Genomic DNA, 15,552 nt, shown 5'->3' with positions numbered 1-15,552 from the left:
AAAGTAATCACAACACCAAAAAAAGAAGAGAAGAACTAAGGGACAGGGAAGGCCCACAGCAGAAGGCCCTGGATTTTAAAGGCAGAACAGCACTTCTCTCTAGACCTAATACTTCAGTACCTTGTAGTTGTTTGCCTGAATGCTGAAGAGATATCCAGGAAAATGTAACAATTGTCAGTGATCTCAGGATCCTTTGAAGGATGCTGTCTGGTATTTCTACATGTGTGACAAGCTTGTTGACAGAGCCATCAGTACTTCCTGGGCAGAAGGGGATAGCTGTGCAACTCCTCTTTTCAAAGCACCACAAGCAGAGATGTTCTGAAAGGCTCCCTGTGCTGGCTGCTGCACTGCACTACTTAAGTAGTGAAAAACGTAACAATAATCAAGAAAAAAAAGCAAGTTTTGGTTTTTGTAAGGTGTGGAAGACCTTATTTATGAGTCAAACAGGCTGCGTGAATATCTGTGTGTATCAATTAGCACAGCAGAAATCACAACTCACTGCATGAGCAAAATTCCACATATGCTACTCCTGACCCCCAATTGCTCCCAACAGTGTTAAATTATCCCTCACAAAGCAAAACAAAACGACGACAAAAACGTCACACCAACAGTGAGCACATACAAACCAACAAGCTGCCATACAGCTGTAGAAATTGCTTGCCAATAACAACAGAAATTGAAGACTTTGCTCCCAAACACAATTATTTGTATTGTACTCAATGCACTCATTGTGTTATAATCATTTAAAACATAACAATCTGTATAATTAACAGATGATGTACTACAGATATCACTGCAATAATCCACACTCTGATATCAATTTATATTTTTTCCCAAGAGTGTGGAGGTCAGTTTATCAGGATGAATTACCTTTACTTACCGTTTTGCCCAATGCAGCTACTTTTCCCCCAAAATAAATGCGGTTCCAGCAGTTCCAAAATCTTCAGGAAATGCAGATGGGAAGAGTGGAGACCAGAGAACCAGTTCAGAAGGCTAAGACTGAACAAATGGAGAATGAAAAACATTTGAGAAGATACAGAGATATTTCAGCTGACACTGAAGCACCCCGAGCACTGGGCAGAAGCTATGAATACAAACTGAGATGCAGCCGTATTTAATCTCTGCAAAATGTTTCTGCCAGTCTTCTCTTCCAAGTGGGCAATAAAGAGAAACGGAAACAAACTCCCACAGGAAAATGGAAAACATACTTTGCTGCGATGCTTCTGTTATGGGAATTGTCTGTGGCCTACAGCACATGGAAGCAAGCAGCCCGTTGGAGCAGCTCCAGTCAAAGTCACTTGGCAGACCAGCAAGAGCTGCTGCAGTGAATTAGAGCTCTGCTCCTTTCGGATCAGGAGTGAGAAAAGGCAGATTTGTTCTGAGACCAACCCAGGGCTCACTTTAAATGTCACCTTTTTAGAACTGCAGGCATTGCCATTCTTTAAGTGTAAAGAAAAACACTTCTTCGAAATTATGAGCTATAACCTCTTCACAATGTTACAACACTGGTCAGTTCTAATTCAATTAACAGCTCTTTTCTCGCTGCACTCGTCCACATTTTTAAACAATCATTAAAATAGACATGAAAGTTGCAAACCTGAGGTGGTGAAATAATGTTAACTGATGAATACAAGTCTCAGTTTTCCTATGTATTTTGATATTGAAATCCCACAAAAGGATGACAGGATGCAGCACTAAGGCTTGCGATTCAGGCTCTGATGACTGAATTACATTGCATCAAAAGGAAACATGCACTGACAAAACTTTGATGCAGTTCTTCTTTCATTCAAATGCAGTGGGCTTTGTTCCCTAGCTGAAACATTGGTGCAGCAAAGCACATATCTTTGTACATCAGTGCAAGACTTTTAGGGCTGGAGCAACACTGAAGTTAGCACTGCTCTGTGCAGAGAGAGTTAAAAGTTATCAACTAAGGTCTCTTTCTACGTGAACTACCTCCATGTCCTGTGATTTTGCTGTGTATTAATGCTTCAAATCAGCAGCTCTCAGACCGCACCCATTCAGTGTTCAGGATTCCCATACGGTTATGCTTGAGGCTGGATGATAGAAGGAGGGAAAGAGGGAAGGGAAGATCACACTGTTTCAGTAATATCATCAAATATCATTAACATCCCACCGCCTACAAAAAACAAGCAAACAAAGAAAACAACAAGGAAACTTCCTGCAGTGATAACATGTTATCCAAAAACTCTGCTGAAACTCAACTGTGAGTCAGCAAGAGTAACTCAGGTCGCAGTTTAAGCTTTTTGCATAATTAGTTTACGTTTAATCAGACTGCTGGTATGTAAACATAATTACCATTCACAGACCTTTAATTGAAATTGTCACAGCACTACTGCTAGCTTCTTCTCCAGGTCTGCTAAAATGGATTTCCACTCCACAGACACTAAGTGGGGATGGCAGTTCTCCTCAATACTGCCACGCACCAGGCTGACCAATGCTCCTCACACTCCTACTGGTGAAGCCAGACAAAAAGGAACACCACAGTTCATTTGGAATAATGCATGTAATAAATTAACTTCAGCTGACATTAATTGTACAGAACACATTTGAGCTGATGCGTGACCATCAAACTCGTGGTGTGGATTCTAACCATTCCAGTAAAACTTACCTCTAAAGGGATAAATCCACACAAACTGTGATTTATATTCAGAAATGCCAAAGACCATGGGTGACCTTTCTTAGGCCTCTGCCTTCCTGAAATGAGTTCTATGATTCACCTGTGTGCAGAGAACATGTGCACAGCGCTCTTTAAAATTAAAATGAGGCCTCCACCTACACCTGAGTGATTGTCAGCCAAGTGTTTAGAAATAGTGTTAAGTAACAATACCTTCTTACACGTGCATTGACTTCCAATGCATTAAGGAGAGCAGGACAGAGGCAGCCTTACAAAGGCTTCTCACAAGAGTGCTGTTGAGGCACCTGCAGGTCTTCTCAACTCCATCATCATTGTGCCTCTCATTCTGAACCCCTCTCAAACTGGGGCTGTTGAATATTTTTCAGTACTTGTAAAAACTAGGTATGCTTGTATGATTCAATTCTCTACCCTATGCTTTTTCTTACAAGCTCCAAAGGCAGCAGCATCAGAGAACTCCTAACTGGGCTGGTACCACACGTCCCAGTCTGACTGGATGACACAATCACAAAGGAACAGCATCAGTTAACTTCAGATTTTTTTCCTTCAGCTCCTCGTGTTTGCTTGGCCTGCCTGGGAAGCCCAGCCTTTATTATCTTTCATGGGGATGTGCAGTGAATGCAGTGACATTGACAGCTGCTCAGTAGTTGATGAGCAGCAGCCAGGGTTAGCCAGCAGGGTCAAGACAGAGTAAAGCTGTGGGGAGATAATGCATGCTTACAAATTTGACTTAAATTCTCCACAAGTTTAAATTACTTTCAATGAAACCAGTGAAGATTTGACAAATGAGATGAATGGCCCCTTGAGACCTAACGTTTCACAGGGAATTTGCAGTGAAATTAAATTAACAGGCAAATTTTAAGCATGTCGTTTTCACCATTAAACAAAGATCTTTTTATCATTTACTTTCTCCACATTATCTAACTTTGTCAGGCTTCAATCACCTCTCCTGTGAAAGCAGCGCCAATTATTTACTCATTAATGTCAGAAAGTCCCTGTCTCCACACATGTGCATGTACCCACATTGCTCTGCACTGTGCATTTCAGCAGCTACAGCTGAGACAAACAGATCTGTTCTGGAGGAAAAGGTGGACTCTGGCAGCTTGGCAGCTTCTTCCAGCTGCAGAAGGTGTTGCTGTCTCTCCAGACAGATCCTCCCAGCTCTGACAGGACAGAGCCACCTCGGACCCCTACAAAGGGGTTTTGGACATGTTTTCAGAAGTGTGGACCAAACCCGCGTGTCATTTCTGTGTTCCACAAGGCGCCACTCAGGGAAGGCACAGGGACTGCCAGAGCAGCAGTGCATCAGCAAGACAAGGGGATGCAGGGAGCGGCACCTGGCGAAGCGGGGGGGTGCCAAAGCGTTACCTTGGAAGCCTCGGGAACCGAGAGCAACGAGGGCCTGCAGCCATCTGAGCCCAGGCTGGGACTTGCCTTCTCACAGCGCAGCAGGGCAGGCTGTGGGCAGCGCTGGGCACAGATCCCAAGGACAACGCGGCCGCTTCAGGAAGCGGCGTCGGACATCTCACGGGCTGCAGCGGCGCGGCAGAGCAGAGCGGGACAGTCCTTTCCTGGGCAGTGCCGGGCCTGATGCGCCCCACGGTACGGTTGGCGCTTCGCCGTGCCCGGCAAACATCGCGGGAGCGCGGGGAGCCCCCGGCGGAGCTCCGAGCTACGGCAAGCTCAGAGCCGGGCGGCGAGCGTCGGGGCGAAGAGGACGAGCCTTCCGCTCACGGCGAGGTACGGCCGTGTCTGTAGGCGGACGTGTGCCAGGTTCTCCTGGCAGCGGGGAGCGAGCAGGGAGAGGAGCCCGGACAGCGGAGGGCTCCCTGTGCCGCGATGCGCGGTCCCGCTTTTCCTCCTCGTTCTCCCCCTCGACCCGGTGCCGTCCGACTCCGCTCTCCGCGTTTGTTGCAGCTCCTCTTCTCCCGTCCCGCCGACTCCGGCGGCGATGCCCGAAAAAGAATCGGGTTGCAGAGCAGAGCCCCGTCCGCCGCAACGAGCGGCCGCCGCCGCCCCGCAGGCGGTGACAGGTGGCGGTTCCCGGCGCCCCGCCTGCTGCCGCCCCGCACCGCCCGCATCGCGGTCGTCCGCGCGGTGCTCTCGCGGTGCAACCCGCGGCCCCCGACCTCGCGCCGTGCCCTCCGCCGCCGCGTGCCGTCCTTCCGCCCCGTGGTGCCCCACCTGCCCTTCCCGGCCCTGGCAGGCGGTGCCGGTGCTGGCTGCGGCCCCCGGCTTCCTCGGTGGTCCCCGGCTGCCCCGCCTGCCGAATGCGGGCCGGCAGCCCAGAGGGGGCTGTGTGAGGGACGTGGGGAGAGCGACCCGGAGGTACCGGGAGCCGATAGAAGTAGATGAGGAATTAGAGGATGTGGAGATAGTCGTTGTATAGATAATAGGTAGCAAGATAGTTGGCGGTGATGTAGATAGTGGATAGCAAGGTAGATAGCTGGTGGTGATGCAGGTAGTGAAGAGATAGCAGATAGCAAGATGGATCTTTAATAGAGAGGTGGTTTGTGGATAGTGAGGTACTTTGTGGCAAGAGTTACTAGTGGTGTAAGTAGTCATAGGCAGACAGCTGATAGGGAGATAGTGGATAGAAGGACAGGTGATGGTGAGATAGTTAATTTATAGACTGCGATACAGAAAGTTACTAAAAAAAAAAAAAAATATCTCCGTTTCAGACAAGCCACTGAGTCCTGGGACACCACTCTCCTCTCCAGTGCAATGAAGATCAACACCTGATGCTGCTCCAGCACCGGCAGAAGAGCAGCAGCTCTGCAAAGACCCGTCCTGCCAGCAGAGCATCGCAGAGAAGAAGCCGAGCCTTCTGCTCACAGGAAGGCACTCGTGCTGCAGCCGCCTCCCCGGCAGCCCCGCCTGCAGCCGCGGCCCCGACAGGGCAGCTGCGGGTGCTGGGGGCTGAGGGTTGTGGATAGCGTTGAAAGAGCGTTGTCTTTTTTTTGGTGGTGGTGGTGAGTGGGAGGGGTTTTAATGCTGAAATATCACTCGAGCTTCCCAGCAGTCAGTGTGACTCGCAAACTGTTGATCACTTCTAGCTGAACCAGAGCACAGCACTGCGCTCTGTGTTTCTCCCCGTGCTTTTGTCACTTGCAACTTGTGCAATGTGGAGCTCAGGTTTTGACAGACGCAGAGGAAGTCAGAACAGTTTTGCCTTTAAACAGGTCCTGCCCAAGCTTACACACCAAAAGGCTGCACAGCAACGTTTGTCCGTAGCAATTTGATGTTGGAGAGTTACAGAATTATTTGTAAGGTTTGCCACGTACTGCAGAAAAGCAGAAATAAGTCAGAGCAGAAGGATAAGCTGCATATTCAACAACTCATCCGTTACATTTGACTAATTAGAACACAAAGCCATTTAAGCAGTCAGCAGAATTTGAGTCAGGGAGCATAAATGCATTTACTTCAGCAGAACAAAATACAACTCCTAGCTCTTGGTTGCCCTTTTGAGGATGTTAACAAAGAAAACAAACAAACAACAAACCACAGCACTCCTTGTTGAAGAAGCAGATCCCAACCACCACCTTTCCATTGGCTCTCTGTGAGCTGCTGTTGCTGCACTTGGAGGAAATCCCGATGCACCCCGATAGACAGCAGGGAAGAAAACCAACAGGTGTCCCTTCAGCACAGTGTGTGAACCATCAGCTTTTCCCCACTGAAGGACACCGCTGGCAGGAAGTCAATGACTGTGGGTGTCTTCTTCTGCCACTCACCAGGCACTCAGCTCAGCTGAGTTCACAGGTGTCATCTTCCATTGGATTTATAGAGGGAGGTGATCCCTGCTGTGGCCCTCTGAAACTGGTGGTATTGGACTTTAGAGGACCAGAGCAGGGCAAACGATGACTTGGCTGCAGCTCCGGTGCACGGCTTTGTACTGTGCAGCCACTGCATCTCAGAAGATGCTCATTTTGTGATGGCACTGTGCCTAAAACCCTTGTTCTGGGCCAGGGCTGTATTCAAGGCACAATGGCACAGCCAAAAACTCTCAGAAAATACTTGGAGTAGCAGGACCAGTGCTACAGTAGGCATTTCTGCAGTCACGTAGTGCAGGTAATTCCAGGACGGCACACTGGTAGAGACAAGACAGACAAGTGACCCAAAACAAGCCGTGAACAAATGCATCCTCCCACAACGCTTCTGTTTGCTGCAGGGAGCTCACGGCTGGATAGGTGGAAATCACTGCCCCATATATGTAGAGAAGGCTGTAAAGAAAGCTTAAGCTCATCCAGACCACTGCTGAGGGTTCTGTGTGGTGGGAAGATGCTCCCCAAGCTGCAGGAAACAATCAAATAAGCCAAAGGAAGCACAGGTGCGGCTGATTTAACGTGTCCCCATTTGGGGTCTCTAAATACCTCTGTGGTAAGCTCTGAAGATCTCAGTTTACCTGCAGCAAGGAAACGGAGACAGCAAGCTAACAGACAAGGAGAGTGGATTTCACAGCACCGCCATTCATCGCCTCTCCTTCAGCTGCGCCGCTTACAGCACGGAAACAATCCTGCAGCCGTAAGAGGAAACCCGTCCTGCCGGGAGTTATGAGTCTGGGAAGGATCTCGTCGGTGTTGCTGTGTGCTTCAGTGCTGAACCATTGCGTGCAGCAGGTGGGAAGCATCACACGAGGCCGTGGGGCGTCTGCAGCGCGGTAATAAAGGAGGCAGCGGCTGAGAACGGCCGAGCCCAGAGCGGCGCCTGGAGAACGCGGTGGGCACCATGGCATGGGGAGAGCATCAGAGCTTCAGAGCAAGTGTCTGCAGATTTCTTAACTGCAAAGCATGTTCTGGAAGGCGTGGATTTAACTCTCTTGTTGCCACGTCCTGTTGCAAAGAGGTGAAAGAGGAAACTTATTTGACTACTAAATGAATAACACTTTATTTTCTCTTGTTCTCTGATCCAGGAATTAACCAAAAAGCTTCCCTGGCCAACAAAACCAAAGATTTTCTTACGACAGCCTGGATTTCACATGTACAGAAAGGGAAAAGGACCACAGCATTTACTGTAGAAGTTGCCATAAAAGGAACTCCAGAATTACAAACACAGTGGCCATCATCCCTTCACACAGCACAGCAGCAACACAACATCCTAGTAACTGTACCTCTAGGGTCAATTCCTGATTCACATCTCACACTGTTTTGACAAACGAGGCTGGGGATTGTGTTCCTGTGCAATTCAATCACCTCTGCTCAAACATCTGTGCCCCAGCTGACCCATTTACACACATGAATGAGAGCTTCCTTTGAGAACACTCATCCTGTAGTTTATACTTGTGCTCCTCCTTTAAGACTAACACAACTAAGAGTTACTAAGGCAAGAGTTCCACCTTCTCAAACCAGCAATAGTCACCTTTGAACATTCTGTTCCTTACAGCCCATATTTTTTTTTTAGAATCACAGAATGGTTTGTGTTGGAAGGGACCTCAAGGATCACAAATCTCCATCCCCCTGCCACAGGCAGGGCCACCAACCTCCGCATTTCATACCAGACCAGGCTCCCCAGGGCCCCATCCAATCTGGCCTTGAACACCTCCAGGGGTGGACGGGGCATCCACAGCCTCTCTGGGCAGCTGTTCCTGCACCTCACCACTCTCATAGGAAAGAACTTCCCCTTGGCACCCAGCCCAAATCTTCCCTCCTTCAACTTAAAACCATTTTGCTGTTGCTTAATGTAAATTCACTGTCTGTGTGAACTCAGATGACAAAATGAGCAGAGCTGTAGCTTATTCCAAGGTGAGAGGAAAGCTAATCTCACTGTATGTGCTAACATGGCCTACGGCGTGTTCACAGCCATCATCGCCTTTGGCTTCAAGAAAAGCTGCTGTCTTACGCCACGTTTGTTGAAGGTGGGTTCTGCCTTGGCACAGCATCCAAAACCATCCCAAGATCCATAATGGGGTTTGCAACAGAGTGCTATCTCACATTCTTCTCACCAAGGCTTACGCAGCATTTTGCTGTTTCGTATTACAAGAACTGTGATGGCTTCTGCAGCCAATTACCTGTGTTAAAAAAGAGCAATAGGGGCAGAAATGCATCACTTGATGCTATAAACACATTTTAATTAGGTTTTCAGGTCTCATAATTGAGGAGGATATCAGCTTTCCCTGCAAGCTGTAAGTGCCACTATGAACAAGCAACTTTTTTTTTTTTTTTTGCATAAGGAATGTATGCAATTTTTTTCTTTTTGTGGAGCTGAATTGCATATATAAGCTCACATAAGGCAATCTGAATGTATGAGTTTGGTCCTGCAGAGTACTGCATACATATTCACTATGCCAACTGGTAGCACAATTTGGCTGACAAAGGCCAATCAACAGATGGCTTACCCTGCTATGCTTAGATCAAAATTGCCCTTTGCAACAAACCCTCCACTACCACGTATTTGTGTCTACATGCCTGCATTCTGGTAAGGGAAGCCAAGAGATAAAAGTAACGAACCAAAACCTGTGGTTTAATTGTGTGAATACACAAACATTTGATAAATGTACCCCTGCTACTGTAAGTGCAGTCAGGAAGAAGGAAGGGCTCACAGTAACTCAAGACAAGAGACAGGATGGTCTCAAACACAAAAGCCAGCTGACCAGACAAAGGTCTTGCCAAAATCTAAACTAAACCATGCAGGTAGGCTGAGGCAGGAGCAAGTGTAACCTAAAGCAACCTACAGTAACCAAATGGTTTGTAAAGGTCCAAATCCATATGTAATTACATGCCTAGAACAAAGGAGGAGATGTAAGCGGTATCACAGCGCAGTACACAATCCCTCCCCTGTGCCATACATAAATGAGGGAGTGCCAAATGGAGCATGCGACAATGGAAGGAATGGCAAGGGCATACGTAACAGGAAAGCCTTCTGGCTCAGCAAAACAGTGCTATAAACATCAGACAGGGACGATGCAAAGGTGTGAGGGCTCTGCAAATGACTGCCTAGCACCCAACAACCTCCAGCCCACGTGCAGACTGACTGCATGGACCCAGCCCCAGCTGCTGGGACAGCAGCACACGACCTGTGGTTGAACAGCAGTCTGCAAGGTTAAAGCATGCAGACTGCCACAGTTCCAAAGGATAAAAGCTTCTCCCAGGATATTTATAAACTTGAGGGGCTGGGAGGGGTGGTATTTCCAATCATTTTGACAGTGTAAGAACATGAATGTAGGCTATAAACTTGTCCTGGAATGAATTCCCCAAGTCTATTGTTACAACACGATCAAAGCAAGGAGTTTCAGCTACCAGATTCTTCCACTTTTCCTTAAGCTGACAATTTAAAGTTGAGAGATTCACAAAGAATAGCTATGATTCAGCAACATCATTGTTTCCAATGCAAAAACACAGAAGTTACTCCAGCGCTTCCCAGAGACAAGATGGGATGCACCCAAAATCATCATTAGCACACGTTCTAAGAAAGAAGCTAATCACAAAAGTTTTTTTGTTGCTGTTTGTTGTTAGTTTTGTCTCCTCAAATCAGATGTCATTCTAAGGACACATCAGGTGACAGTGATGGTGCAGAACAATTTGCTCTGGGCAGACCATCAGCCTCTGCCAGCACAGGCCGGGCTGTGCCCTCAGCTCCTGCAAGCAGCCCCAGGCAGCAGCTGCTGGGGGCACCTCTGAGAGCTGGGCTGGCGCTGCCAGCTCCAAATGCCTGAGCACTTGGACATGAAGCAGAGGCATGACCAGGAGCACAGCAAGAGCCAGCACACTTACAGCAATTCTACCCGGTGCTTGACACTCCAGCTATCTGAGAGATGGGGGCTGAGATCAACACTGCACCTCCAACCTCCACTGGAAAGAACACAACCCTCTATTTAACTTCTTCAGCAGAGCTACAAGGGCCAGAACACCTCTGCAACAGCACATCTCCTCCTGCTCATCCAAGTGGGGAAAGCTGTGTCTTTCAATGCAGTGCAGCTGTCACACGCGTGGTTTAAAGGCATCACCAGAGAAACAGCCAGATGCTGACAGGAGCAGAGGACTAAGGAAGCAAACAGCCAAGTAATTGCATCTTTTGTCAATGCCATTTTACTCCTCACAGGAGTGCTGTGGGTGATAATTGACATTGTTGTGATGTAAAACAGCAGCTGCCTCTGGGCACAGACGTGGAACATGTGCTGCTTTGAGACACCCTGACCTAAGAGAGTGAACACAACGACCTCACAGCAGTGATGTCATGCATTAGTCAGCAACTGCAGCACAAGGCCCTGCTCATCCTGCAGGGCACAGCACGGGGCTTTTTTGCAAACAACTGGTTTTAAAGTCATGAGCTGTATCTAGCAGCAGCCAAGAGCAGAGTAGCAGATGAGTGCTCAGGCACCCTGGTTTTCTCCCAGCTCTATACCTTGCAAGATGTAGAGAAATACATTAACTCCAGCCAGGGGTGCTCTGGGTGCATGCCTCAACACTGGCATCGCTGCTACTGAGCATCCAAAACTCCTCCAGGAATACAGGGGAGATGACATCTGCGCACCCCTGCAGCCTGCCCAGCATCACCATGGATTTAAATCTCCTTAACTATTATTAATGCCTGTAAGACTGTAATAGGATGATAATAGCAGCATGGCAAAGTTCTTAGCTACAGCAAGTGAAAACAAGCCCGAATAAAGCAGCCACAGATACAGAAATGAAGGGGAAAAAAAAAAAAAAAAAAAGCTGCTTACCTTTGGAAGGCCTCAAATAAGCAGAAACCTCCAGCAAGAGATGCCCTCACCTCCACTGCCAACCCTTAAATGAGGGTTGGGAAGGGGTGCATCCTGCCTCCACCCCTTCATCGCTCAGCATTGCTTGCACCTGAGCTCCCCTGGGTTGGTCCTGCCTTCCCACCAGGTGCTCCATCACTGTTTCAGGCTGTGACTGAGCATTGCCACTACAATGCCCCTAATGAATTCATTAAGTTAGCTATATAAGATAAAATGAAGAGCTCTGAAAGTCATACTGTCTGAAAGAGTAAAAGTAGAATAGCTCGTGCTGCTGTGCATGCAGGGCCATAGAAGCTGCTACTGACATCAGCCTCCTTCGTGTACTCAGAGGGCAAGCAGAAGCAGAGGAAAAGGTCTCTATGGAACAAACACTTGGTATTTTAAAAGTCATTCCTAAAGCAAAAGTGCACAATAGGAAACCACTGCCAGTTACAAATACTGCAAGTGAAAAGAGATGTGTTGGAGGTGTGAGTTGTGCAGCTCGTCCCACTGATGCCCTGTGTACATTTCACATGGTGTCTGAGCGTTCAAGTGCCTGTCAGGAGGGCACTTCTGAAAAGCAAGTGCCAGCCCTGCGTGCTCGGGTATCTCCAAATGTACGCCGTGCTTCTTGGGCTCATGCAAAGGTGGAAAGTAACCCAGCTGTCTGCCTGTAATACTCGCTGTCTGGCAAGGAAGCGTTTGTCATTACTCTCTTTATTGGCTATCAAGACAATTACTATACATGATAAAGGATTTCCCACCATCCTTGAGGATAAGAAGGATGGCACAGAGAAAGCTCTGTGTTCTTTCCACGTTCCCAGAACAAGCCTTGTCTGCACAGGGGGACTTTCCTGCAGCCCCAGTGCAGCAGCCACAGCAGCAGCGCTGCTCCACGCCTCAAAGGAAAGCTCACTTCCAGAAGAAACTGCCTTCAGGTATTAATCCAACTCTCTTCTGAGGCTTCCCATCATTTCTAGCTGTTGTGATTACTCTTGAGATAAAATCAGTCAACGTGTGAAATGTAACGAGAAAAACTTCTATTACACAACAGTATTGAACCGTCAGATACTTTCTGAGTGTTGCCAAGATGTTTGAGATGTGAGGAAATGGCCCTGAGGGGAAAAGGTCATTAGATTACTAATGCATGATGCTATCCAGCTGCCTTCCAAACCTGCAGGCAGTCTCTGCAGAAGGTACTTCACAACAATCATTCAAATGCCTTCTGCCCAGCAGTGAAAAGTCCATCAATGGCATCTGGAAGGTTTAAGGAGAGTGGAAGAATTGTTGCCATGGCCATTTCTGCACAACTGCAGCCCAGCAAAAACAATCAGGTGTGTCAGACAGAAGATGACAATGAGACGGCCTGCAAGAAATGATGGGGAAAGCATCTTCCAGCTCACCTGCTTAATCAAGACGCTCACCTGCATCTTTGTGAAGTGCCAGCAGGTGTGAGCCAGCAACAAGTCTGCACAGGGGCTGCTGCAGAGACACACGGCTGTATTAGAAATTGGGATTTATAGTGGGAGCTCTGAGCAACCTCAACAGGTGACATTCCACCCAGGTACAGAGTTGCAAAGTCTGAGCACTGTAATCACAGTTACAAGCACAAAGAAAATAGTAACCTGCATGCAGACGTGAGCTACACCAAATTACACACAGTGCAGATTCCCACAGCTAGCAGCCAGATATAACAGTCACAGTGCCATTCCTCCTGACTGAAGCAGTCTGTGCCTCCTGGTCAGTTCAGCCCTGACATCCCTGTCCTGCTCCATCGCCTGGCAGATTTATCAGAAAGGACAGCATGTGAACGTGATGTGAGCAACGTCCTGCAGGGTGGTTTAGTGTGGCAAAGGCATGGCAAGCTGCAGAGTTTGTGCTGTAAGATTTGTAGCAAAATAAAACCTATTAATGTAGCAGCTGGCATGTTGTTTGTCATCGTCCTTTAGTGCCTAGGAACAAAATCGCCCTCTGCTTGGCAAGTGCTCCATGTGATTTCATTAATGCGTCTCTGGCTGTCAGTCCTGTTGTTCTTTGTGGGAATGCACCGTGAAACTGAGTGCATGTTATAACCCACAACACATCTGCAGCACTTTCACCAGTGCACAGCATGAGATACCTGCACCAACACTGATCCACACACCTGTATGCAGCAGGATGCAGCAGGAGCATTTCTAGCCTATTTTAGCAATAAAAGGCCTGGAGGGAGAGAGAATCTCTGATATGGCAAGAAAATGTGCAGCAGAAAGGCCCTATTTCAGACAGCTGGAAAATGGAACAAATTTTCCTGGATAGCAGCCCTGAGTTCAGTAGGAACAAAGAATAATGTTTCAGAAAGAAGCAGGGGAAAGCAGCAGCCCTGAGAGAATGAGCAACCCCACAGGTGTGCTGAAAAGCAAACTGATGTGGGTTTGTATTGTTGTGAACTAATAGATTCACTTGTACAACAAGAAACCCACCTCACACTGCGCTCTGGAACACAACAGGATGTTGGTTCTGATGCAGGTCGGACATTAGGAAATACTTCTCCAAGAGATGGTCAGGCATTGGAACAGGCTGCGCAGGGACCGGCCCTGCATGTGTCCAAGAAATGTTTAGGTGTTGTATTGAGGGATATGGCTTAGTGGGAAATACTGGTGGTAGGTGGATGGTTGGACTGGACGATCTTGGAGGTCTTTTCCAACCTTGGTGATTCTATGATTCCCCTAAAATTATCAGATTTTGGTTTCACGTTAGCAAAATGGTTTTAAGTATTCACACCTTGAAGTCACTCTCTTCTTCTCTGTGCTAGATTTGATAGAGTTCTTCTGTGTTCTGATTGACACAGAAAATGAGTAACTCCATCTATTCATTTCATTCATATTCATATCTTTTCATTTCCTGAAGTGAAAACAAAGCATTCCAGCTAAACTTCAGTGATATGACACTGATCTGCTGCAGTTATTGCTACAAAGTGCAAGACTGGTGGAAAGAGATTCAGGCATAAAATATTTCAAAATCAAGTAAAAGCAGCCATACTCTGCAATGCTTGAGGAACCACATTTGGAAAGACAAAAGATACAACCAGGAAACTAAAATGGAAAGAGGAGGGAGCAATCCTTTTGAGATTCAAGCAACAGCAACGCACTGAGCATGGACCAGAATTCTGCACTACACACAGAGCAACCCCATCTCTGCTTCCTCGCTCGGGGGTCTCTGAGGTCTGCACCACCTGGAACCCCTGGTACAGCTGCATCCAGACTCTGCCCTTCAGGAATGGCTCAGTGACACACACCCAGAGTGGTAAATACTCTTTTATTTTGTTATTGTTGTTTTTTTTTCTTCCAGTTTTTGCTATTTAAAAAAAAAGTCAATATCTGAAGGACTCTTGGATTAATCGCGGAATTGATCTTAGCGACCCTCCCACACGAGTCTCATTGATCAGCTCTGTTAACAAGCCCTACCGGTGCCTTATAGAATCATCACAAGAACAAGAGGAGAGGAATTGTGAGCCCTGACATCCTTAATAAGGCCTCCATTATTCTGAGCCATGTGTGCTGCCCTGGACTGGCAGTGGGATGGGTGCCTTGGGAACTCACACAGCTTACCGAGATCTCTGAAGAAAAAGAAGCCAGCAGCTCAGGCAAATCCACCTCTTACCAACAAGACCTAAGATGATCCTCCAGCAGCTGTACGGCCCTGCTCTGCTAAGAAATTTCAGTGAGGTGTTTTAGGCAAAACAAGTTGGAGGTGGAAAGGCAAGCAGGATGGTTTTATTCACCTCCACACTCAAGGAACTCCAGCAGAAAAAGTGCTGATATTGGGTACCACTGCACAGCTCTCCATTTTTGTTAACATGAGGAATTTAAATTGTGAGCGTAGGGCTGCTACCGCAATGAGCTCGTGGCCATTACACTGCCACCAGCATCAAAGCTCGTGCCATCACCTGCCTGCCATCTTCAGAAATGCACGGAGTATTATGTCATATGTCAGACTTCTCTGCTGTGCCAGATCCTCACAACCAAACCTCACACAATATGATAAGGTAACTACTTGCCAAGGTAACTACTCTTCCAGAGGGATACGATATCCAACTGTGGTCTCTGTGCACTCTCACCTCACAGGCAATCTGCCCCAGGTAACTGAGGCACCCATAGACCTGAAGGGTCTCCATGCTTTTGTACCCTCATCTAAAACGTACCTGCCTGGTGGTTGCTCAGGGACGGGGCTGCTCTGCATGGAGTTA

General features: G+C 47.6%; 2 long non-coding RNA genes across 7 annotated transcripts in view; both read right to left on the bottom strand.

Annotated features, from left to right (window-relative positions):
* Positions 1–4,754, bottom strand: part of LOC128078335 (uncharacterized) — a 37,755-nt gene extending 33,001 nt beyond the window's left edge. For 5 of the 6 annotated variants that reach the window (XR_008205578.1, XR_008205580.1, XR_008205583.1 and 2 more), the window contains exon 1: positions 881–1,945. This is a non-coding gene — a long non-coding RNA (uncharacterized LOC128078335). The other variant, XR_008205581.1, reaches the window with a different exon arrangement.
* A 1,298-nt stretch (positions 4,755–6,052) lies between these two features.
* LOC128078336 (uncharacterized) lies at positions 6,053–12,741 on the bottom strand. The gene is made up of 2 exons (XR_008205584.1): positions 11,310–12,741; positions 6,053–7,482 (listed from the first exon to the last, which is right to left on the bottom strand). It is a non-coding gene; the product is annotated as an uncharacterized LOC128078336 (long non-coding RNA).
* Positions 12,742–15,552: the final 2,811 nt, after the last annotated feature.

Source organism: Tympanuchus pallidicinctus, unplaced genomic scaffold, assembly GCF_026119805.1.
Source record: "Tympanuchus pallidicinctus isolate F22 unplaced genomic scaffold, pur_lepc_1.0 scaffold17, whole genome shotgun sequence".
Classification (NCBI taxonomy): domain Eukaryota; kingdom Metazoa; phylum Chordata; class Aves; order Galliformes; family Phasianidae; genus Tympanuchus; species Tympanuchus pallidicinctus.
This window is presented reverse-complemented; position numbering and strand designations above follow the sequence as displayed.